We start from the raw sequence: 26,099 nt of genomic DNA on the forward strand, positions 1-26,099 counted from the left end.
TGGCTCACTCTGCTCCCCAAAATTGGTTTTCTAGCACTTCTGCTCCTATGCAAATTATTATGAGCTTCCACAATTAAGTTGCAAAGGAGCTTCGGTTCAGGAGAGCATCCAGCTCTCCAGGAGCACTTGCCAGAGCCCAACGTCCCTGGTCAGCGGCAGGTAACCCCGGCCCCGCTCAAGACCAGGCAGGTGATCAAGCCTTGGCTCCCCTGCCTGCCCTCGGCTCTGCTGCCCGCGCCGGTGCCAGGTAGGGGGACCGTGGCCCCACGCCTCCGCGCGCGCGACCTTCCCCATTTCCTCGGTGGGGAATGGCTTGCGAGGGCTCCGGGGTCGCGGGCCGGGCCGGGCGGTCCGTCCTGTCACCCCGTCCTGTCACGGCCCCTCGCCGGGGAGGAGGCGGCCCGGGCTGGCGGGGCGAGTTGTCCGGGCGCTGCCCGCCCGTCCGCCCGCCGCGGCCGCTGGGTGTCGCCCTCGCAGCGGGCACGGTGGCGGCACCTCCGGGGCAGCCCAGCCCGGCGGCTGAGGCGCCGTTGGAGACGGTCGGGCTGGCTGTGCCCGGCTCCGCGCCCGGCGGGGAGCCTGTGCCGCGGGGGGGGGGAGCGTAGGTGAGCTGGACGCCGCTGGCAGGCGTGGGTCCCCGGGGGCAGACCCGCACCTACCCGCCGGGGTCACGGGTGGCTGTGGTGACGGGGGCGGGGGGGGGGGGGAGAGCGCGTCGTGGCGGACGGCGGCGGGCTGGGGCCGGCGGCGGGGGGGCCTGGGCGGTGCGAGGAGCGCTTGTGGCGGGGGGCGGCCAGGTAGTGGCGGAGGTGGCAGGGCTGTGGCGGGGCTGCGGCTCGGTACGGGCCCTGCAAAATCATTACTCGGTGCCCGCGTAATTAAAGTGTTTCCTTGGTACGGCCCCGAGTAGGGTCCGGGGAGTGACACCCCCCCCCCCCCCTTCCTGCACACAGGAACTCCCCGGCCTGCCGCATAGATACAGGAGCCTGGATCTACGCAGGGGTTTAATTGCAGGTTTAGGGGTATAAACGAGGAGCCTTAACGCTCTTGTTCCAACTTTTAAGGCCGCGTCTGATGAGAAATGGAAATCTGGCTCAAAGTCATCCTTCCTGTTGTTGACATCACCTGAAAACTCCACTGAAAATATTTCCACTAGTTTACTGCAAACAGCAGTTTTCCTTGAGGACTCAACACCTTGTGAGTATACACTCGCTGCTGGTAGAGCTCTCTGATTTTAGAAATCCATGGCTACGGTGGATATTTGTTCTGCAATGTTCGTTTCATTGCAAGCATTAATAAAGGGCTTATCATGCCCTGGGGTGTTGTATGCGTTACAGCATGGGCTGTAGACAGCGCTCTGGTTTTTTAAAAGGCATAACCAATATCTTTGTATTTTTATAATTATGTGTGAAGTGATTATTTGGGTTTCTGATTGATATTTCTACAATACACATGACCAAAAGGACATGTCTGCTACTGTCTACCTTTCATTCACAGGGAAGAAACTGGGAGGGGTAGAATGTGTCTTACTGGCAGGGGGATCTTCCCTCCATTAGCTGTTTAAGCAAAGTTAAAATGTCCTACCAATGTTAAAGGAGCAATCTACTGGGCAGATGAGTAAATCTGTCTCTTTTCAAAGATGCAAAAATGTGAAAAAGACTAAATTCTTATGCAGCGTTACGTAGCCATGGTCCAGGTCCTCTAGCAGGACTGTTTGAGTATATGGTTTATTCTGAGAAGAATGTTATTTACTTCTTTTTGTTGCTTTCAACGTGATATGTCTGGGTGTGCAGCTAGTTTTATAACAACTTATTTTGGCAGGCTCAAGTTCCAAGTATTGTGTAATCTTCATTCTGTAGATACTTGAAAAACAAAGTGTTTCTGGAGAGGTATGATTACATGTAAGATCTTCAGTTGCGTTGCGGACCACGAGACATAGCCTAATGACACTAATTCAGAACTTCATAATGATTTCTGAGCAGAAAATACTAGTTACATCCACTTCATGTACAAATCCACTGCCTTTAGATTTAAGTGAGTGTTGAAGGTCTATAGAAATCCTTATTTAGATGGCTGGTATGTAGATGATGTATGCCTGTTTGTGTCAGTGAGGACCTATTAGTCTGTGAGAGTGGATGGGAATTCTGTAACAGTAGTAATCTCATTGCTTCTCTCCCCATTGTTTGTTTGAAAAGAAACTGTAATAAAATTCAGAAGTGGCTTTGTGACCATAGTCAGTTGGGAAAGTTTTCACTTCCCCCTGCTATTTACCCAGACACTGCTGTCAGCCTCATGGAGGAAACTGGCCTTGACCACTAGAAATGAAATGATCAGTAAATGATGGGTAAAAATAAAGTTATCAACCTCCTGATCATCCAGGTGCTTTTTTCTTCAGGCTTTTTGCAGAGCTCTTTTCTTTTCTGGGGAACAGAAACTGTGGGAAGCTGGCTCCAAAAATAAGGCTCTAGTGTTTGCTGATATAATATAGTTGCAGCACCAGGCTTAGCATCATGCTCTGTCACAGGTGGCACGTTCTGGAGTTTGCACTGACAGTGCAGAACTTGCAATGTTCTTGCATTTGATTAGATGAATGATTTCTTAATAAATCAGGTACTTGTAGGGTAATAAGCGATTGAGCCTCAAGCTGTATTTCTCCATTTATCTTCAGCTTCACCTCTGCTTGACTTTGCCAGTGAGTCATTTTGTGATGTAAGAAAAAACCTTGCCCCCTACTCTCTAAATTTTTATAATAAGACTAACAATATTTATCTGTTTGGATGGGTGGCGTAATGATGAATGTTTGTAAAGCACTTTTAAGGTCTTAAATTAATACCAGCTGACAACTATGTTTTTATTTATTTATTTTCATTAGTTTCAGATTTGCAATTCTTCTTTTTCCCTCAACAGTCAGGACTTTGGATGAACTTCCAGAGAACTCACTGTCATATCTTTTCTTAGAGATACATCAGTGCAACACATCACTAGAGGAAGTATTTTATTTAAAACCACAAATGAGGTAACATATTTCACTGGCAAGATTGGCCTAGGGAGATATTTGTCAAAGACATAAATGAATTATAATTGCTTTGGGAAAATAAAACATTGAAATAAGTAATTTTAACTCCTTTTGTTTATTAAGGAGTAAAATATGTGACTTCTTCAAGAATGATCCAACCAAAACCAGAAAGTGTAGCTGTGCTTTGGAAAGAGCCCAGTCCGTAACAGTATAGCAAGGGGATAATTTTCTCCCCTGCCTCCTGTCCAGCTATGAGGACCCGACTTCCATGCATTTCAGGATTTCACTTTTCTCTCTCACAACTCCTATCAATATACTGCAACAAACTATTCTTCAGCAGCCCCTGCTATCAGGGAGTGGAGTAGTCACGAGTGAAGTAACTAATCTCTTCCAAAAGGGTCCACAAGGTAGCAATGGTATGCAAGAGTATTTGCTATTATTTTACTCAGAAATTATTCTGGATGTTTTTTCAACAGATTGCCACGTAAGGTGAATATATTGGTAGGGAATATGGTGCGTATGCTGTAGAGTATTATTGACAGGTTTATAAAAATCTGTTCTGTACATAGTTTTGTCTGCTGAATATGTACACTCCTTTAGTACTGAGGAGAAATGTGATGGACTGAAGTGCAGCCTTACTTGCTGTGTAAATACAGGTTATTTAAATTTCATACCAGGATTTTATGGGATCAAATTTGCATCTAAATTCTTTTTTCTTTTGCTACTCAGGAGGGAAAAAACCCAATCTTCTAATCAAAACTCAGATTACAGTGTGGATGAATAATTACATGAGGCAAGGCAGAAACACCAACTTCAGTATCTCTGACAGCTACAGTTGCTCCTAGTGTCTTTTCAATTCTTTAGACTTTTCTCAGCTTCCTTGAGATCATCTTAGGTATTAGTGATGCTGGACAAGAGTATTTGCTGAAATTGTTGTTTTTACTGCATTGGTGCTCCAAGGTTTAATATTTCTAAGGATTGGCAGAGGCAAAGATTATTAATAATGATGAAGCTTTGTCAGCACATTAGAGAGCATTATATTCTGATTGCCTTCACAGTTTACCTTCCAAAAGTATAGCATTTTGGGGGAAAAAATTATTTTTCAGCCATCAGTTAAATGAGAAATACATATTTTTTAAGGCAACTATGATTTTAGCATCTTGCTGAGAAACTTAATCTAGATATTTGACTGAAATTGAATCAAACGCTCTTTTCATCTTAACACTCCAAGCAGAAGAATACCTTAATTTCTGCCTATTTGAGTTCAAACAAATAATTATGTGTGGACCAGTTGCCGTAGGCCTTAGAGTAATGAAAGAACTTCTTAAAAATTCCTGTTCAAGTTCAAATGTATTTATTACATGAATTAAAATGTTATGTATTATACAATGATAAGTAGTGGGAATTAAAATAAGCATGAACTTCAAATCTAGCTTTCTTTTCTACATATTGTAAGCAAACTAGTGGTTGATAGGTAATAACGTGTTTCTTGGTACACATGTGATTACTTAGAAGGAATGATGATTGATTCAAATTATAGTTTGTAAGATTTAATTGATGATAAAGTTTTTTTTAGTCTGGGAGCTTCTAGCTCTGGTAATCCTAATCTGATTCTAGGTTCTTGCACTTAAATAGTTTGTCTGTTTTGTATGTTTTAAGATAGATTGATGAAAAGGGCTATTTAAATAATGCTGTTATTGTTATCATCTGTGCCTACCCAACCATTAATTATATTATGACTATAGCTTGCTAATATTTCTGTTTAAAGATTGATTCTTTAACTGGGATTAAATTTAAAAATACATTTTCCAGATAATTTTCTTATTAGCAACAGTGTGAGGAGCGGGAAGCCTTCCCTGTGACATTTCACTGAATTATGTGTAATGGCTTCTTTCTAAAAATTCTTTTCTCCTCTTCTCTGTGTTTGGTTTGTCTCATGCTACTATTCAGAAGACTGTTGGGCTTGTGAAGGCAGATGTTCAAAAGTTAGGAAGAACTGGAATAAACATATATGAATTCCTGGTTTATTTGTTGCATAGCTTTCAAATGTGCATGTGTTGGGATGTTCTCAAGAACGCTATCAAAAAACAGTAATGAAATGACTAAGTATCAATTTAGGACATGTTATTGAGAAGTGTGTGATAAATGAAGCATTAAGGCTGCACAGGACTTTGAGGTTAAAAGAAATCTAGCACATTACTGCTAATAGTTAATCTGGTGTATTGGAAGAGGAAGATGTCCTGTGCAAACAGTCCTGTTGTAATAAAGGAATCCACATCAGGTAGCCTGACCAATACAGTACACCAACTTGAATTCTTGTATTACCCACTAGAGGAGGGGTTGTCTTGTAAGCCTCAGTGATGTACTTCTGATGCAATATTGAGTGCATAGCTAGCTCATGATATGATGCAGGGCTGTAGATTGCTGCCTTGTTCTTGCACTGTTTTTACTTTGTTCCCATAGGTCTTTATCAGTGGTCCTGCCATGTGTGGCATGAAATTCAAGGTCCTCGCAATCAACAGGAAGACACTGTCTTACTGCCAGCACTCATGTCTTCCTGTCTGCTCCTCTGTGCCTCTCTTCCTACTCCCCAGGCCTTCTGCTGGTCCTCCAAACCCTAGGTGCATCTCAGCCAAGCCACGGCCATGGGGGAAGCTGGCTGTGGTTGGGGATGGGATTTGGGCACATCTGGGGGAAGTGGATGGAAGCATCTGGTGTGGATGCCAGGCGGAGGGTTCTGGGGCTAAGGGGTAGCTGGGGTGTGATGTGCTGAGTGTGGGCACCCAGGCAGGTCTGCCCTAATCATGAACAAGAACATATTTGGCCCTATGCCAAAGAAGCCTAAGCTTTTTTATCTTATGTTGTGATCAAAAGCATATTTGGAGTACTCTTCAAATCATGAAATCTTACCTCCTTCAAATCCTGGTTTAAAACAAGCTGCTTCTAACAGTCTATCCCTTACTTTCCCTTTCTGTCTCGTGACTTGCCTTCTTCCCCACCTAAACACCATCTGTTTTTGTGAAGTGAGCCACTGAAGATAAAGTTTTTGGATGCGTGACCTGGCATGGTGTTGGATGAAAGCGTTTGCATCTGCATTATGGAAAATGCATTTGGATTTGATGGGAATTAATTCCTAAGGGATTCACAATTCACATCATTGTGTCCGCATTGCAGTGGGATCATTTTCTTTTCCAATTTGAGACGCCGACTGCTTTAAGCCAGTCAAAAATATTTTCTGTTGGTTTTATCAGCATCTGCAATGTGACATCTTAGCAAGACCTGTTGCTAGTCTATTTATATTGTACCAATACACTTCTGAGTCAAAATTCCCTAAATTGTCTCACATGGGTCAGTCACTGAGGAAAGTACTAGCTTTATAAAATAAAAAAGCACCATGAATGTATGGTAATCATATGTCCGCTCAATATTTGAGTAACTTTTTAGTAGTGATCACAGTGAATCGTTTTAGGTATGTTTTATTAAGGGTTTGATGTCTATACGTGTGCTACAGTTGCAGAAATTGATTCAGAGTCTTGGGCAGGACATGATCTTTTCACTTTATCACTACTGCGTTCAGTAATTGCACTAATATCTGCAAGGCATACCCATTGCTTAAGCCAGATCATTAGTATATTGTAAAGCTTACATATGAGTAATTTTCCTTCATTTTCTTTCTGACCACTTTTGTGATTAGACTGTGTCTGGCTGAAGTCTATTGAGAGGATTTAGGGATGGGAGGCTGGGGCTGGTCTTTCCTCTAGCTGTGGAATTATCTGCCTGCCATCTGCAGTCTTTCATTGACATTATTGTTTTGGTTTAAATCCAGATTTTGAAAGTACAGCGCTGTCTTATCATTTTGTCTTTTCCAGACTTTACAGCAGCTTCTGTATTCTTCCAAGTAATTTTTTTTTCCCATAGCTTTTCACAGCTTCTGTATAAAATCAGACCATGCTCTTTTCATGTGCCTTTTTTTTTCCCTCTTAGTATAAGTGGTATAGGTCTCAAATCTTCATATTCTTCCTCTTTCATTATACTGTGATACAAGTTCAGCCTTTGACTAGCTCCCAAGATCTAAAATTTGCATATGTGGAAACACAGAAAGTTCAAATAGATTTCTGCTGGCAACAGAACTGCTCAAGTATCTATCTATCTTCAGTGGTACATTTTTTCATTGAACAGTGCTGGATGACGGAGTTGCAGGTGGATGTCACAGCAGCTGTTGCCAAACAGCTTGTTTTTTCATATCAGAGTCGGAAGGTAGTTACAATAAGAATAAATGTTATGTTTTAACTTGTATCATATTATCATTTCTGTGTGCTGTCATATGGTGCCTTACAGGTAAATATGAGTCCCTGCCCAAAAAACTTGGTAGCATGGAAAAAGCTGAGAGGCAAGATGTAGTTGGAAATTGTTTTTCCTCCTGCCCCTGTGCTATGCTACCTGCAACATCCACTTCTTTCATTGGTTTAGGTTCTCTTAGACATGCTGAAATCCAGTCTCTGGACTTGTCAGCGTTATGTCAGATGCCCCCTGCCCCCAGAGAAGAGATTGTAGAGATGCAAATTTCATCAGCACAGGAGACCGTACCCCACTTTTAATGTGTGATGATTTCTTCCAGAGATGTGCTAGTTTCCCCCAGGCTGTTCAGTATGCTTGAATGGCCTGCATTAGTGCAGCTATGGTTTAAGTCTATCGATACAAGTGGGAGACTCTAGTGTGGAGTAAGATGAAGTGTAAATTTAAAGTACGGTATTTTATTAATGAATAATCAGCTACTAAGATCCTTTCATTCCACCATAAGATTACACTTTGGTGTTTGGAGAAGCCCAGGTTTAAGAAATCCTGACCTGGCATGCACTGAGTGAGTTTATCATCCATGTCACTTTCTCTGATGTCTTGATGGGCAAGTGGAGATGCCTCTGGAGACAGACAGCTTAGTTACCAGTATGCCTTGATAAAGCAGGACTGGATTTGGGACAAGTGAGGCCAGCTCAGTCAAGAGAGGGGGTAGATGTTAGCCGTCTTAGTTGCTACTAGCCTCAAAATAAGCAAGAACAGATCTAATTTATTTAAAGTCTAATAAGATAAAGAGCCTTCAAAAACTTAGCAAGTGATATAGATGCTTTTGACATAGCTTGAAAAAACAAACTGCCTAATGTTAGCTGTTTCTCTGTGTGGTCGTCTTCATGAATCATGTTATTTCAATCAACCTGAAGGCAGTGAGAGAGGGATATATCTGGCTGACTAGGACAAGACTGTCCATCTGGGGAGATCTCATTCAGTTCATCCTATGCAGTGGCCAGCAGCTGAGCAGCCACCTACCCGCAGGTACCGTAAGCCTGGTTCGGAAGTTTAGGTGAACGCTTTCGTGCTCTGTCTGGGTAATTCTCACCTCTGTTACATGGCTGCATTTCATTTGCAGGGAAGGGTGGCATATATACACCTTAATTCCTTGTCCTCTTTTAAGACATTCATGTCAGTGACTCTCTCAAGGTGAGGAGGGAACATGAGTAGAAAACAGGCTGAGAAAACCAGAGGAGAAGACTAGGAGAACTACTGCTTGAAAATTGCTTTATGGGAAGAAGAGCCATTTCTTCTCACTTGTTTTGAGCCTGACATCCGCTGGTTTCATCTGATGCTGATCTAGTATTTCTCCAATCTGATTTTCCCCTTCTTAATTGTTTCTTGCCTTTGATTTTGTTTTTATGTTATCCTTCCTTGAAACTCTTCTAGTTTTGTTAAACCTTTTCTGAGACGAGAGGGCCAGAGTTAAAACTTTCAGGATGTGGTTGAACTGTTCAGACAGTTGAATAAGTTTGGTTTTGTTTTCTGCAGTAGTAATTGCTAGCACTCTCCTTGCTTTCTATAGTCACATCCCAGCTTGCTTCAGAAAATTTAAGTTTCAGTATGCGGTTTGGGATTTAGTTTTGGTCAAAGAGTGCCCTCGGTGAATTTGTTTGACAAGTCTCAAATACAAACTGTTTAGAGTACTTCTGCTTCCTACTTGTCAGACCAGGTTGAGTATTTCTACATTTAGGCCTCCCTTGCTTATTCAGAAAGTATCCAGTCCTTTCTCAAGGAGAATTTTACACTTTGTTTATCTGGAATAAAGATGCAGCCCAACGTGAAAAGTGAACGACAGAATCAAAAGATTGGATGAATACTTGCACCAAGTAGCATGCCACATGAATAAGTTGAAACAGAATTTGTAGGTATAAGCTTTGGTCCTTGGCAGAGATTCTTAACTGGAAAAAGACCCTATTTTTAAAAATTATTCCCAGATATATTGTGTGCCTACAGGAGTAACTTAAGTTGAAAAAAAACCCAATTTTTTTCTGCCTCGTCTCAGTTCCCCCTTATCTCTGCCCACCAGCACGTTTGAGAAGTTTAAAATCAAACTTCTAGATTCCACACTCCATTACTCTTTCAGCGAATCTAGCCTTTTGTGTCTATAACTCTGCAGACATACAAATAAGGATGTTGCTGCTTCAGTTATTAGACTCATATTGGGTTTTTCTTCTTTTTGTTTTTAATCCTCAAAGTGCAATACTTGGCATGGAAGCTAGAAACATATTTTATTCAAAATCTAGCATCCAGAATTTGGATGCATGTATTTCAGCTTTTAAGAATAATCATTTTTGAAATACAGTATTAATATAAATTTGCTTATATATCAAAGTGGGTTTGTACCTCTAGCAAGTGTTTGAATATAATTACATGGGATGAGCTGGTTTTGGTAGCACATCATAGGCAAAACAAGAAAACGGGTTAGTGATGCATTCTTTGAACTGAGCACAGCAGTTAAAAAACCCCAACATTTTAAAGGTTTATTTGTTCTCTTCATAATTTGAAATGAAGAATCTCCCCTCGACTAAGCAGAAGCAAGTGTTGAGCAAATCGTTAGGCCATGGTGTGAAGCCAGTATTATTTAGGACATGGTCTCTGTGTTTCCCAGAAATGCAACAAAGAGTGTCAATGAAATGGAGATCTTACTCTGTCTTTCAGTCCTCTGTAGCTCTCATGAAACATGCGGTTACTCCACCTTGGTGGAAGAAACACTAAATGTGCTTTTCAAGTAAGCTAAGCCAGTGGAGTGAAACTATGATGGAATTTCTCAGCAAACGATTGAAATGTGTGCTACAATGTTATACATTCAGATGATGGATTTTCTTGTCATTCTAGGGAGCTGTATACCGTCATCCTCCCCAAAATACTAAGATTTTGAAATGCATTAACCATACAGACAGTGTCTCAGTCTGATTGTTATTAATAAATTCACATTTTAAATTTTAATATAGCAGGCAAGCATCTGTTGCATGTCTGTGCTATTTACTTGTAAAAACAAACAAACAAACCCTCACTTGATTAGTTCTCATGCTTCAGATTTTGAGTATGAGTATTCACTCTTCTGCTAACAGAGAAGTTTCTCATGGTTTGTGTATCTTAAACACATGTTTTTTCAAGAAAAACAGAATAGGGTAAAAGTGTCTGTAATGCAGAAGTTAGCAGATTTTACCAAGTGCCATTAAAAAATCACTTCTCTTATGCTCTGTAAATGGGATTTTCAGCCCTTGCTTAAGTAAAGATTAAAAATAAAATGATACTAAAATAATTACTCTTAACTAAATTATCTTGGTTTGTACTTGAATAACAGTATTGCCCATATAGAGGTAATTATGCACAACTTGTGTGTAGTCAAATTATAATTAATTTACTAAATCTCAGAAGGGTAGACCTGAAAACCAAAACCTTCTAACTAGTCTTTGCATTATTAAATAAAGATGGATGCTTATTATCCTGGGCTTTTTAAAAGTGAATTTTTATGCCATATTTTGTAACTAATGCTAGATCAAAATCCAATTTCTCTGCTTGTGTGACTGATCTCATTTAATTCAGTGAATCTGTTTATGTGAATAAGACTCAAAGAATTTGGCTTTGTATGAAAAACATCCTCCCAGAGGGAGTTGTAGTAGGCTTACACTTAATATTTAAAAAAAAAAAAAAAAAGGAAACCAACGTTTGTGTTTCCTTGTCTCATTGTATAATGATTTTCAGTGAAGTTTCATATTCCATGAAATTAAATCTGTAGCCAAGATGATATGATATTGGACAATTTTTATAATTCAGCATGCAGGTCTGTGCTGCTGAAACAATAGGCTGAGTGTTTTAAGGTGCAGATAGCCTGAGTAAAATAACGTGTGTTGCAAAAGAACTTGCAATGCGTTCTCAATGGAGAGTGTTCAGCAGAGAGATACTTGTCAGCTCTGCATGGTACATTAGAATTACGGGAGTAGTAAACAAGATAAAGAAAATCTCAGCTTGCTTTCTGTTTACAAAACTGGCCTTGTGGAGGGACTGGAAAACAAGCATACAAATATATAAAAAGCTTACTTTCTCTTTTTTCCCCTCCTTTCTGCCGCCCTGTAGTGAGCCAAAGACAAATAGGCAGACTCACTGTATGAAAAAAAAAATGGCACCAGAGTAAGTCCTCCTTTTCCTTAGTTTTCTCTCTCTGTTTTATACGCCATTAAGAGCTGATGGTTGTGTGGCAGCACAGCTCCCATGATAAGGTATGATTCAGTCTTGTAGTGCCGACAGAGGAAAACTATGCTGTAACTCTTCCTTAATCATGTTGCAATAGCCGCAAGTCCGAGGATGGATCGGCATATTTCAGGAGTGAAGTTTGATCTTGTCTGCATTGAAATGCCAACGTGTGTTTTGGCCATATTAGGCCACTCTTGTGCTTTTAAGGTAACGAAGATGTCCTCCGCTGCTATCTGTTTAATTTTTCCAAGCAAAAATCCTCTTCATCTTGTGCCACTTCCAAAAGTTTCTCTGTATTGTAGCTCACCTTTGTCTTCTCCTCTTTTTTTGTCCTAGAAGTAATCTCTCATCCTTGATCTGTGAATCGTCTGGTTTTCTTTGGTCTGTTCCTCATCCCTTACAAATCTGCTCTTTTGCTAGTTGTGTTCCTGACAGTGGTTAATAAGTGCTGAGTCACCACTTTGAACCCAGACAAACCATGAATAGAGAAAAAGGTAGTTTAACAAACCTTTAAAAAAGAATTTGTGAGAGAAGGAAAAAAGATACTTGTCCCTCCCCTATGCTCTTCCAGGTGCTCCTTACCAGATTGGTTGTTGAAACGTGTCTTCTGAGGCTTTTTAAAAACTCTGTGTTTGTGATTTTCTTCCTCCTCATCTTTTCTAGGCTTTACCTGTCTCAGTTTACAATCTTTTTTTTTTCTGCTTTCACTTCAACCTTAGTAATGGTTGGGTCTTGGGGCATATTTTTTGCATCTCTGACTTCTTTTAACCCTGTCTACTCCAACATCAGCAGCTCATGGGCTTTTCTGGCTGCTCTTCCAGCTTTGTTAGGTTTTCAGTCCTTAGCAGGTCAGTGGTTTTTTGGTAACGCTGGTCTACTGTATTCCTTGGTAGGAGTGACGAGTGAAGGAGTATCTCTTTGTATCCTACTGGACAGGAACTGCCTCCTTCTTGAGATTTTGGCTGGGTTTTTTTTCTGTATGTTGTAAAAGTGAAAATGGGATCTGTCTGGAAAGAGTGTCCTGGACTACAGGAGGCACAGGGGTGCTAAGCTTCATGAGCGTAGGGAAGCAGAAGGCCAGGAGGAAAATACTGTTTTGTTCTGGGAACATGGTCCAGGAACACGATGTCCCTGTAACATGGGCCTGCCCTTTTCTGTTATTCCATCATTGGTTTTGATTTTTTGCTTCATATTTCTATTCAGGACCTGTGCAGCCTTTGTGGGCAGATAATGTGGATATTGTCCATATGGTAGCACTATCTTGCACAAGCTAACTCCTTGTAAAGTATGAAGCAGACTCGGATACACTGAAATTTCAAAATATTTATTAACTATAAAGCAGGTACAGTGAACTGTGCGATCCTTTTCAGTACTCAGAATAAGGCCAAAGCATCTATTTTTGCTTCTAGACAAATTAGAGACATAAGGAGGCCGAAATGGGTGCAACAAATAGCATTGTGCTCCGTGGTTCCTACCAGTAGCTGACCAAGGAGGTGCTTGCACTAAGGGATCCTGATGGTACAAAGGTGCAGTAACCTGGCCTATGTGGTCAGACTTTTCCAGATTTCCCCTTCTTCCAAGCTGTGGGAAACCTCCACAAGCATTAAGAGGCTGAGTCTCTTTAAACCCAGCTTCCATCCCAGAGAGATGGCTTCCAGTGCAGGGTTGCTACTTCGGGTTCCTACAGGGCTGGCAAGTGCATGGAAAAGTTGAGGGAACAGGAAGCAGTGAGAGGGAGTGGGCGCATTTGTGTTCCCTTTGTGCTTTCAGCTCCCTGTACTTGACACAAGTACAGATATTTCTGGATGATGAACCTGTGCATAGCCATTAGGGCAGAGTCTTCACCAGGAGCTGAGATTCTGTCCTGTAAGAGGAGCAGCTTGGAAGAGATGCACTCTCTGTAACGTAGACTCTAATCACCTAAAATGACGCTAGTGGTGTTCCTTGTTATTTGTGCAAAGAGCCTGCTGGTATGGGAAATTTTTATTTTACCTGGTTGGGTATTGCATTTCAGTGCAGCAGATGGCATGTGTCTGACAAGTGCCCTTTGGTAAGACAGTAAACCTAGCAAGAGTACGACCTAACCTATCGATATTTTCTTAGGTCTTTTGTAACATCAAAGCACCCTTGTGCAATGCTTATTATAGTCACCTGATGCAAGATCCAAGGTTTTGTGATACCTACTTTCTTCTGTTGTTCCTATGTTTGTACAGCTGGCGAGATTCTCGAGATATATGGAAGAGCAATGTGATACTCAAGAGGAGTTGTGTTAATTGAGCTGTAGCCTGCACTGAGAGAAGTTACAGAAGATTAACTTCAGTTACTTGGCCCGGAAGTACTTTGTGTCGATGCATAGCTTTTTAAAATTAATTAATTGAGATCTTAGTTTGCAATGTAAGTAGAATAGGACAGGAACATATGATTTTGTTTGTTTTGAGCTCAGGGTGGAAGCGTTCCTCATGAGTCAAATGCTGAGCTGAAGGTAGTGGACTGTTGCTCTGCATGGCCTTACCCTGCCAGAACAAATGAGGAAGGATGTTTTGGGAACGCGGCTGTTTGATGGGTTGGAACAAAAGAGCTCTGGAGTAGGGAACCATAAGTCAGACTTTTGTTACCTGACTGAGATTTCCACCACTGGACTCCTGCATGGTGTGGGGAAGAGTCTTCTGCAGAACTTCCAGAGAATTTAGCAAGTATTAAAGACAGCACAGAAGGTGCCCACGACCCACTGAGAGCTTATTCAGCTCTATGTCTGCCATGAGATCAGGCAGGGGAATCAGGATTTCCAAAGTATTCTCTGTCATGACCTCTTTGGAGATTAGTCACAAATACCACTTATACAGATACTGCTGTGAAGGACAGCTTGACCATCCATCAGCCAGAAAAGATCAGAAAAAAAAGAGCTCTACTGCTAAGTATCAGCTGTTGTATAGCATTACAGCTTCATAGGGGGATTAAGATTACTTTTTACAGATACTGTTTCTTATAATAGTCTTCCTTCTGGAAGAACTTGGAGGATGTCTGAATCTGTGTGGCATCTCACTCTTCCTGTCCCTGACCATTTGTTGATAATGGCAAGTGCATTAAGCACCAAAGTCTTGTTTCTCTGGGGAATCAAGTTCCCAGTCCAGTCCCCCAAGTCCAGAACTTGTCAACTTTGTCGACTTTTTCCCATTTTAAATAACTTCAGACATCTGCCTTCCACCAATACTCTGTAATTACCTAGGAGTAAAAGTAAGCTGTTCCTACCTGTTGTTTGAAACACCTCATGGGAAAGGCTTCAGAAAAACTTCAGGCTCACATAGGAGGTAAAGCATGCCTATGTTCCCTCTCTGTAATTAGCAAGTCTCATCCATGTGCTTTGTCGGACTTTTTGAAAGGATATGTTTCTTCTGGTTCATGACAACCACCCTGATGGGTGATCTGCTACACTAAAGCAGGCTATTCACTGACTTAAAAAATAAGAGTAAACTGATTTTTCAGGTAGTAATTGCCAAGTTTATCTCTCTGTATAAGATAATTCCCATGGTGGTATTCTGTCTTTTCAGCTTTAGTGATAAACCCTCTTTCAGTTTTAATTCTTATTCTTCTTCTTTGCATTAACTGTATTATCTTTTTGTTTCAGTAACAAAACCACTGGGAATTACAAATCCAAATATAACCCTACTGTACTTGTCATGGTCATGGCACTCACTTTAGGCTGATACATTAAAAACCTCACTGACAAAATGAATGTGTAAGAGGAGCAGAATCATAGAGTTTTAGACTAGTGCCCCTGTTCTGGACTACCTGTGTTTATTTTACATCTTGTACCAACAAGAACATTGTGCAACACAGATCTGAGCATCACAGCATTGCATCCTTGGATATGAATGGTTGATGAGGAAAATGAACTTTGATATGCCTACTAGAATTACTGATTTAGTTGTTTGCTGCAGAGAAATTGCCTTGCTTTGGGTTGGGTCGGATATCTTCAGATGTGCACGGAGAAGAATTTTGCTGCTGTACCTTTTCGTCTTCAACAGTTAAACAACTCAGGACAAATTGAGGGAGTGGAATGGTTCAGGTTATGTGTGTGGAACACACTGCTCTGGTCCTCATTTATCTGATGGTTGTGTCTTTGTTTTGTCATGAGAATAAACGCTTGAATACATCCTTACAAATTTCTAATTTCATAGAATCGTAGATTCATTAAGGTTGGAAACACCTCTAAGATCATCAAATCCAACCATCAACCCAACACCACCATGCCTACTAAACCACGTCCCCAAGTGTCATGTCTACATGGTTTTTGAACACCTCCAGGGATGGTGACTCCACCATCTCTCTGGGCAGCCTGTTCCAATGCTTGACCACTCTTTGTGGTGAAGAAATTTCTCCTAATACCCTATCTAAACCTCCCCTGACACAACATGAGGCCATTTCCTCTCGTCCTGTCTCTAGTTACTTGGGAGAAGAGACCAACGCCCACCTCACCACAACCTCCTTTCAGGTAGTTGTAGAAAGTGATAAGGTCTCCCCTCAGCTTCCTCTTCTCCAGACTAAACAACCCCAGGTCCCTCAGCTGCTCCTCATAAGACTTGTGCTCCAGACCCTTCACCAGCTTCGTTGCCCTTCTCTGGACACACCCCAGCAGCTCAGCATCCTTCTTGTAGTGAGGGGCCCAAAACTGAACACAGTACTCAAGGCGCAACCTCACCAGTGCTGAGTACAGGGGGACAATCACCTCCCTACTCCTGCTGGCCACACTATTCCTGATATAAGCCAGTATGCTGTTGGCCTTCTTGGCCACCTGAGCACGCTGCTGGCTCATGTTTAGCTGGCTGTCAACCAGCACCCCCAGGTCCTCTTCTGGGCAGCTTTCCATAACTACCCAGTTTATTCATCTTGATATGCTTAACTAAAAATCATACATCTGTATTGTGTAAGTCACTGAATATATTTTAGATGGATCACAGAACCATGGTGGTTGGGGTTGGAAGGGACCTCTGGAGGTCATCTGGTCCAACCCCCTGCTCGGACAGGGCCACCTACAGCTGGATGCCCAGGTTATTTAGTTTCTTTGCAGTATTGTGTATTGGTGTTACATATCTAAATGTTTGAATGTTCTGTATCCTAAAAGAAATTCATGCATCTGTATCTTGAGGCTCTGTAGTTCTTAAGAAAGATATTTAAACCTCTTTTTGGTTGAAAAATCATTGCAAGTTTTGCAATAAACAGTGCTCCATTAGGCAAGATCATATGTAAATTCTGGTGCTGTACAGTCCATAAAAACTGCAGATAATGGGTACACAGATAGCTTGATTTAATGACTGGTTCATAAGCATGGCTGAGAAGGGTGGAGCTGGAGGGGAGTGGGGGACAGATTTGTCTCAAGAAGTAATTCTACAGGCAATGTATGTTTTTTGTGGTTTAGGATGTTACTTAATACTTGGTATCTGAAGTATTTGAATGTGAAGGAGTTGGAAAGGACTGAGACCTTGGCGAACAACTTCAGCTTTGCCGATCCCATGGAAAAGGTGTAATAAGAGCAGGCACGGCGGGAGATGGGTCAGTGCAGCCGAAGGCCATTTGCAGATAGTTCTTCAAACCTCTGTCTGCAAGGTTATTCACCCGATGCTAGGACTGTCTTCAGAAATAAGTGTGTATTGCATAAACTAAACTTATTCCTGGACTTTCAGGTTGTAACATCTGAGTCAGCAAATGTGTCCTACTAATATATTCCACCCAGTACATTTTGATGAAGCAAAGATCTTGTACCAAAACTCTGCTGCTGTCATTGTTGTGCAGTCTGTCCCAGCACACGCCTTTTCTCAAGAGTAACCCCCCCTTCCCCCCCCAAAATCTGCAATTGTAAAGATCCTACTGGCATGTCAGCACACGTCTTCAGATAACCCGAGGGGCATTTTTAATGAGAATAGCTTTAGAATTCCTGGCTTGATTTATGAAGAAAAGAAAAAGAAAAAAAATCACAGAAACACTATCCTCTTACCTGTTAAAATGTTTGCCTTCTGCTTCATGGTGATATCAGCTTAACTTTTCCAGATGCAAATTGAATAACCAAATGTATACCTGTTTTCCACTTAGAAGTATACACTCTTTCTCTGCTTAAATGCAATACAATTCCAGAGAGAAGGAAGTGGAAAGGTAAAGCACTAGAGGTGTTTGTTCTAAATTATGTAAGAAATAAACATTCAGGACTTCATCATTGGATGTTTCCTGCAAAATTTTTCTGTAACTTGTCTCTGAGAAATAAAGCTGAAAATACTTGTAGCAGTTTGCTGTGCTAAGGAGGTTTTTGTAACTTGTGCAAAGTGAGATGAACAAGGCAACAGGTCTTTGCCTTTAGTTCCCATTCATCAATTCAGCTGTGTTAATGTATGAATTTTAATTTTTTTTTTATTTGTTTTTGAGCAAGGCTTTACATTACAGCCACAGAAATAAGGCAAGTACAATCATTCTGCATTATTTGTATGCATACATTCATAATTATGTCTATGGTATAGAAAAACACTTCAGCCCATGCTGAGGACACCAATTACAACAGGTGCCCTGAATCTTATCTGCATCTACGTTGCCTTTCAGAAAGTGCCAAACCTGTTCTCATTTATGCTGAACCCAGTCAGCAGACAGCATTTCTCACTGTTCAGTAATACCTCCCTCTCCTTCCCCCCTTCCAAAAAAAAAAAAAAAAAAAGCTGGACTCCCAACATTCCTCTCATGTCTTACAAATATTTGTGTGAATCCGTGGCAAGAAGCTGACTGTTCCTCACCACTAGCCAGTCTGCTTCTGCTGCCTTGTATGCCTGTTTCTTCCAGCACTTATTCCTGTAGTTCAAGTACCAGAGGAGGCGTGTACCGTGGTTTTAAACACCCTGACTACAAGCCCTGTGGATCATTAGCATAGGCAAGTAGTATGAGAGAATGTAGAGGCATGGGGTGCTGCTGGGTATTTGGTTTTCTGTGACTTCTATTTAAAAAGGAAATCAAACATGAAAAACCGTAAGAAAAGAATGCTGCGGTGTATAGCTTAAAGACGTCATGTACGTGTTGCTCTGTGGGAGACGTGCCTTGTGTGGTGCACAGGACAAGCAGTGACTGGGCAAGGCTCAGGAGAGGTAAGAGTGCTTTTGTGTGGAAGCTGTGACCTGGAACCCAAGAGCAAGCTCGCACCATAGGGAACAACGGTTGACTAATTCTGGCAGTTCCTGCCCTCTCTATGATTTGCTTTTCAGCTTTAGTGTTATATTAACTCCTTCGGGGCAAATGTGTTCCTTAGGTTTCCTGTTGTGCTCCTAAACTGACACATTCATCAAAACCAGGATCATTTTCTGTACGTCCGTTTCTTTTACTGTATTCTGTTGCATGAATTTACACTGCACATAAATCTGGAAAAAAATGTTTTTCAGGATTTTTGTTTCTGCATTTTAATAGCTATCACTGTAGTACTATGCCAAAGGGTTGGATCTCTGGGGAAACTTCTTTGCACTATACTAATGATGGTCAATTCACATCAGTTTAAATCCAGGGAATGGAATAATAACAAGATTTTGTCCCTTGTCTGATCCTGAGCAGAACTGCCTCTGGAAGGGCAGAGAAGGTATTCTTTAAGAAGGCACTGGCACTCTCTTGCAAAGGTTGCCCACATGCCAGGTCCAACACTCAATTAAGAAATTTCTTGCTCCTGTTGGTTCTGCAAACTTTGTTTTAATCTCTTAGTTGTGGGGGGTTTTTTTTGTTTGTTTTTTGTTTTTTGTAAGCTTTGAATCAGAGCAAGCAAGAGCAATATTCTTGTCATAATAATGATGGTAAAACCTCCTGAAACTTCTCAGGTGAATTCCTGTACATCCCCATCCTAGCAGGTCAGTTATTAAATCAACATGCAGTCTAGCAAGGAGGAAACTTTTCAAGTAGAACTTTCCCTAAGTGTATAAAAATACAGATCTGTAGTCCTCAGTCTCCAAATCTGGTTAACAGAAAATCTCAAATGCCTTATAAGAGAACAGCTACAAGTCTGTTGATGTAAAATCACAAGTATTGTGCTCTTATGTAAATAGTTTGTCAGTATTACTGGAGGTAATATAAGGGGACAGTCCTGCTCTGCTTGATGGTTCTGGCAGAAATTGTGTTTTGCAGGACAGGAGCAGAATCGATTTTGGATTCTTCATTTCTTTAGCCTTTGCTGCTTCCTGCTGAACTATCCCTTTTTTTTTTTTTTTTCCTAGTAGCCTGAAACACATTCCAGAAATGTCTGTGTGAGGGAGAAGAGTAAGAGTGCCAAGGCTGCTGATGAATAAGAGACTTTGTGATGAATCTTGTAAAATTGGACCTTTTCACTCAGAGAATGGATCTCCATTACTGAGTCTTTTGTTGCTCTCTTTTGAATTGGAGAGGAGAGGAGGAGATATTAAGTGTTGTCCTGCGACACTTCCCTCTAGCCTACCTGAATTACCAGAGGGATGAATTGCTTTGACTGGGAGGGATGGGGGGAAAATGCAGAGGAAGTTGATTCATTCTGCCTTTCTTAAATCTGAAGATGTGCAATGGTATTACTTCACTTCTAAAACTAGCCAGTTTGGGGGAATTTAAATTTACATTGAAAGTTTGATTTTTATCTGTATTGATCAACTTGGAACTTCCTACAGGGTGAATTTAATGTATATTTTATCTAGGCTATGTCAGAATCCCAAACATAGGATTTTTCCCTGCTGAAGATACCACATTTCTTACAGTTTTCCTGGAGAACAACTGTGCCAGTTTCTAACTTAACTAGGTGACATTTTGTGTGTCATCCAGGCTGCAGCAGCTGTGTTACCAAGGAGTACACCTTAGTAAAATTACCCATCACACCTCAAATGTTAGTATCTGATTGCTAGTAGGTAATAACTGATATGTAAACATAGACGTGTGACCTGTCACCTCAAGAATCTGCTGAGTACTTGATGCAGTGGAGGAACTGTATGGAGGAGCTGCATGTAGTCTGTCAGGTTTAGGAGTCCTTGCTTGTGAAAGCTTGAAGTTAGCACAACTGAGTCTCATAAACTTGTCTCTAAACCTTAGTTCTTCATTAGGTATGACATATTATCATACAAATGTCTTAGAAATGATCCATTATTTGAAACTCTGGTGGTGTTTGTTGAGTTAAACACCTCAAGAGAGAAGTGCCTTTTAATAGTTCAGTACTTTCGCCCCTTCAATTAATGGAAGAGCTCCTATTGTGTCCATTTGTGGTGTTTCCTTCAAGTTGAAGTGTGCAGTGCTGTTGCAGCAAACACTGCAGCATCCTTTCAGCATTGCCACCAGAGCCGTCAGTCTCTAGCTTCAAGGGAGCTGCCCTGTGTCCACAGATTGCTTCCAGCTTTTTGTGTTGGCTGCTGGTGCGTTGGCTTGGCAGTCGGTCCCATCTGAGAGAGCTTTTTAGAAGACTCTAATCCTTATTTCATATTAAAATCTTCTGGACAAAATGTCTAACTCAGGAATTAGGCTGCTGCTTTCCACGCTGCATGCAAGTTCTGTGTTTGACTTCTTTATAATGCATGAAGGGTTTGTCTGGGAAGGCTGCACTGCCCCTCCATGCTGCTTGTCCTTCTAACAGTTGCAGCAGCTGGCATCCCTTCAGATCTCAGAGGGAGACCTCATAACGTAGTAGCAAACATCTAAATCGTTTAAGTGCTAAGGTAACCTGCGCTGGCAGGGTACTTGTTGGGGAGCATAGCAATATATGTGGCTAGGTGGGACCTCCTTCCCTCCCTTTCCCTCCCTCCCCAAGCAAGAAAGAAGACAAAACAGAGTGGATGCAAAAGAATTCAAAGGCCAGGCAGCCTCTTCTCCCCCTGCCTGTGAGGTACCGTCCCAGTAGCCCATGCCACCACCTACACCTGATGCAGAGGTCGGCTGGTGCCCCTTCCCTCCTACCTGCAGACTGAAGGTGTCTCGCAGAGGGACTCTCTGCCCTCCCCGATGAGTTCGTTGTGGCAGGGCATCCCAGGAACACAGTCCTTCTAAAGAGCCCTCCGCATTTATGGGGATAGAGCAGGTCTGCCAGGGTCACAGCACGGATGAGTAAGAAGTATATGGTGAACTTGCTCCTGATTTCTAACCTGATGGTTTTCTGCGTGAAACCTTGCAGACTGATTGTGGGGTGGTGGGAGGGGTGGGGGAGGGAGGTAGAAGACAAGCACATTCCTCTTTTCAGAATGCTTTCCATGGCTGGTTTTGTCCTCCACCCTGCAAAAGCTGATATTACAGGGATAAAGCATTTTTAAGGGAATGAGCAACCTGTCATAAACCAGCACAGCTTCTTTTGCTCACTTGAGAGAATTCATTACAAAGTTTATTCTTCAAGTCTATTCTTTTAGCTGGGGAGCACAGCACTGGCTTCTTGGGAGGCGGATAGCAGATCACTGCAGAAAACAGAGCTGTAGACACATGGTTCCCTGCAGGTGTGCTGAGATACCCTTTTCTCTTGTGCCAGCAGGTGACAATCTCCCCTCCCAGTGAAGGGAGTCCTTCAGTCTTAATCAAATCTTTAACGTTACTGTAAAAGTGAATCTCTGTTCTTAAGTGAATTTCTGATACAAAACTGAGAGGAATGGCCGACACACCAGAAGGTTGCGCTGCCATTCAGTGCGACCGGGACAGGCTGGAGAGCTGGGCAGAAAGGAACCATATGAAACTCAACAAGGGCAAGTGTAGGGTCCTGCACCTAGGGAGGAATAACCCCAGGCACCAGTACAGGTTAGGGCTTGACCTGCTGGGAAGCAGCACTGCGGAGAAGGACCTGGGAGTCCTGGGGGACAACCAGCTCTCCATGAGCCAGCAGTGTGCCCTTGTGGCCAAGAAGGGCAGTGGTACCCTGGGGTGCATGAAGAAGAGCGTGGCCAGCAGGTCGAGGGAGGTTATCCTGCCCCTCTACTCTGCCCTGCTGAGGCCACATCTGGAGTTCTGTGTCCAGTTCTGGGCTCCCCAGTTCAAGACAGGGAACTACTGGAGAGAGTCCAGTGGAGGGCTACAAAGATGATGAGGGGACTGGAGCATCTCTCATATGAGGAAAGGCTGAGACAGCTGGGTCTGTTTATCCTGGAGAAGAGAAGGCTGAGGGGGGGATCTCATCAACGCTTATAAATGTCTAAAGGGTGGATGTCAAAAGGATGGGGCCAGAGTCTTTTTGGTGATGCCCAGTGACAGGACAAGGGGCAATGGGCATAAACTGGAATACAGGAACTTCCATCTGAACATGAGGAAAAACTTCTTTACTCTGAGGGTGCCAGAGCCCTGGAACAGGCTGCCCAAAGAGGTTGTAGATTCTCCTTCTCTGGAGATATTAAAAACCCACCTGGACATGATCCTGTGCAACCTGCTGTAGGTGATCCTGCTTTAGCAGGGGGGTTGGACTAAATGATCTCCAGAGATCCCTTCCAACCCCTACCATTCTGGGATTCTCTGATTCTGTGATTCTGTGAACGCAAGATGGAGAAGCTGGTATGCCAGTTCTCTTCAGACCTTGCCCTGTTTTGTTCTGGGATCATAGAAAGTATTGCTTCACGTCAGAAAATACTGGATGTTGTGAAAATCGCAGTGTGCACCTGCCCAAGAAAAGTTACAGCTGTGTACTGCACTTCGTGTAGAATGGTGTGGAGTGGAGGAATTTTCTGCCTGATCTAAAGATTTGAGGTGTGGGGTGGTTTTTTTTAAGGATTGAGCTGTTGCCTGGTGTTACTGCTACAGATCTCCAAGACCTAGTGTCCAGGACTGAACATGTTTTGCAGGCTTCCCTACTCTCTCATTGCTGCCCTCCTCTCCCTAACCCCAGCTTGCCACTTCCTCATCCATTTAATAAAGATAGAGGGTTCTTTATGTTACGATACTCAAAATGTAATATGATAGTGTTGCAGAAGAGCTAGTGGAGTGGTCATTACCAGGGGTTTGGTGTTTTCTATTTCAGGGAGATCTGTAGCTGTAAGAATGACTTCTGTCATATTGGGTCCCTGTTCAGGAAGGGAAGGCAGGTTTGGCATGCCTTGTGTGGCACCATCTGTGCAGCCATGGGCCTTCCCAGGGGCTGCAAGTGGATGTGGATGGTGTTGTGAGGCATCATAGGTCCCTCTTAACCTCCTGAGGAGGAATGACGCTTGCTGCTCCAAAGAGGTGAATGTGGAGCTGGGTCTCACAACACTTGGAAACCTCTGAGCTGGTGAACTAAATGGATATGAAATCCCATACAGAATCTCCAAAAGATTTGATTTTAGACCACATTTTTTTCATGAGGGAAGTATGAGTAGATCTGTTGTCATATAAAGGCATCAGGATTGTTTTGTCTCTGGCCCCTTGGGAAGGAAGAAGCTAAGGTTTTACTATAGGATGTGCTTTTAGTTTGCTGGTCAGATCATCTCATGTAGATATTCCTGCTGTTTCTGTTTCACCTTCTGTTTTACTCCAAGTGAGCCTGCACTGATTACAGTGTTGTCTTTTCTGGTGAGCAGACAAATAAAGCAGGACTGATCCAATTGTTATTTTATAACTGCTTCTTGGAAGACACATCCATCAATTCGTGGACAAGTTCAATAACCAGAACGTGTTTTCTTCATTTTTGAAAATGTGGCTCACGAAGCACGTGTTGTTCTTTGGAAGTAAAGTGCATTTTAATGCACAGTAAAAGTCTCTGACAAAGAGAACATGCATAGCCTACAGGGAGAAGTAGCTTAATTCTCCTGTCTTTAAAGATTAGTTTCATTTTGGAGCTTCTCTCCTTACAATAGGATTAAAATAAGGCATTGCCAGTGGTTGTCTGGGACAGTTGAGCCATTAAGGCAGTCGGTATTTCAAAGGCTTTCTCAAAATGAGTTAATAGCAGTAGCAGCCTACCACTCTGTCAGACATCTGTGGGGTTTTTTTTTTCTTCTATCAATTGTATATAGATATTTTCAAAAGGCTTATTGCAGATATTCCCTTGCTGAAGGAGAATTCAGCCATCATTGGATGTAATTATATTCCCATATGAAATTATCCTTTGGCCCATTTGTATCTTGTATTTCTTCTGGCAAGTAGAATACATGCAACGTAAGCCTTGAAACTGAATTCTTACAACAGTCATTGTACAAATTAATTTATTTTAAAAGTGACAGTGTCTTTTCATATTCTACCATTATATATGCTTATTAACATTCTCTAACCTCACTCATATCACATAATAGTTGAGTTTGGAAGGGCCCTCTGGAGATCTGTGGAAGCTGCACACTTTGGATATTAGAACAGCGCTTTAAATACCTGAAGGGAACTAAGTCCTCATACATGGTGCTATTCTGATTGAAGATGAAACTACTTTCGGCTCAGATGCTTTCACATATATTACTGATCTCCCAATAGTTGCACACTGCTATTGATTTCATGTCTAGTTATCATTTCAGAGTTGCCCTTACATCGCTGCCATGTATTTGTCCTTCACCCTGGATTGAGCTTTTGAACAGTGAGTATCTGGTGAAGGTGATGACAGTGATGAAAATGTAACCATTCGGAAAAGGGCAGCAAGGATGTTTGCACCAAAAGGTTTACGTTGGCCATTCAGCTTCGTAGGTGAAGCAGTGAGATATTGTCAGCAGGTCAGTCGTTCCGAGGGTGGTTGGACAAAGTCACCGGGGCATTGCAAGGTTTGGTCTCAGGTTATGAAGAGAAGTCACACTGGTCAAAATCTCAAGCTAGTAAGTAGTCATGTCTTGATTTTTCCTTTATAAAGGGGTCAGCATCTCCTGCTACCACAAAACTAACCTCCAAAAAGCAAGCCTCTCCACCTTTTCTCTCATTACTAGATGATGAGTTGGCAGTTGACTACCCTAATGATCCTGCTCTTCCCTCTCTTTTCTCCATGGCAAACCAACAGCCTGTGTGTACTTGAAACTGTGTGTAGGTCTTGGGTCTCTGGAGGCATTCCCTACTCTCTTACCTTATCTGCTTTGCTATCTTTCATATCACTAATGGTCATACGTTTAAGGAATGAGTCTCTGATGGATTTTAAGGGCTTAAGGCAGACCCACTGAGGTACGGTTTGGGGTGCAGTATCAGATACCAGTCCAATAGCTTATTTCTAAGTAACAGCACAGTAATGTGTACAGATCAGTAGTACAATTACCCAGGTTGAAATGACAGAAAATCCAGTAATTCACCAATACTGGACTAAGTTTAATATCCAGGAGAGGGTGGTACCTACTCATGAGGGTTGTTGTTACTTCATTACTCATTTTACAGCCTGTCCTGTGTATCTGTTTACCTACTGTATGCTGAGTTCATTTGGATCCAGGTGTCACTGAAATGAAAGGCTATTTTGCCCTCTGTGTTCACCTGCCGAAAAAGCTACCATGAACAGAGGAGAAATAGAGAAATACTTTGAATCCATTGGACAAGTTAGGAGAGCTGTTCAGTCCCGTGGTTATCATTGCTGTGGGCATGCGAGAACTGAAATAATAATTGTAATACTCTGGTTTTTCTTACAGCCCCTCAAGGCAAGTGCTTGTCATTATTTGCTATTAGATACAAATCAGAAGCA

The 26,099-nt window shown here is 42.1% G+C and overlaps 1 protein-coding gene across 9 annotated transcripts in view; it reads left to right on the top strand.

Moving 5' to 3' along the window:
- Window positions 1-451: 451 nt before the first annotated feature.
- The window catches only part of ANKRD6 (ankyrin repeat domain 6), a 111,878-nt gene continuing 86,230 nt past the window's right edge, over window positions 452-26,099 (top strand). For 4 of the 9 annotated variants that reach the window (XM_075747692.1, XM_075747690.1, XM_075747699.1 and 1 more), the window contains exons 1-2: window positions 483-605; window positions 1,065-1,197. The gene's annotated coding sequence lies outside the window, so the exon portion shown is untranslated. Of the gene's footprint in view, window positions 606-717; window positions 798-1,064; window positions 1,198-18,320; window positions 18,468-26,099 lie in introns of those variants that run through there. The other 5 variants (XM_075747695.1, XM_075747696.1, XM_075747691.1 and 2 more) reach the window with 5 other exon arrangements.

This window comes from Balearica regulorum, chromosome 3 (assembly GCF_011004875.1).
Source record: "Balearica regulorum gibbericeps isolate bBalReg1 chromosome 3, bBalReg1.pri, whole genome shotgun sequence".
Classification (NCBI taxonomy): domain Eukaryota; kingdom Metazoa; phylum Chordata; class Aves; order Gruiformes; family Gruidae; genus Balearica; species Balearica regulorum.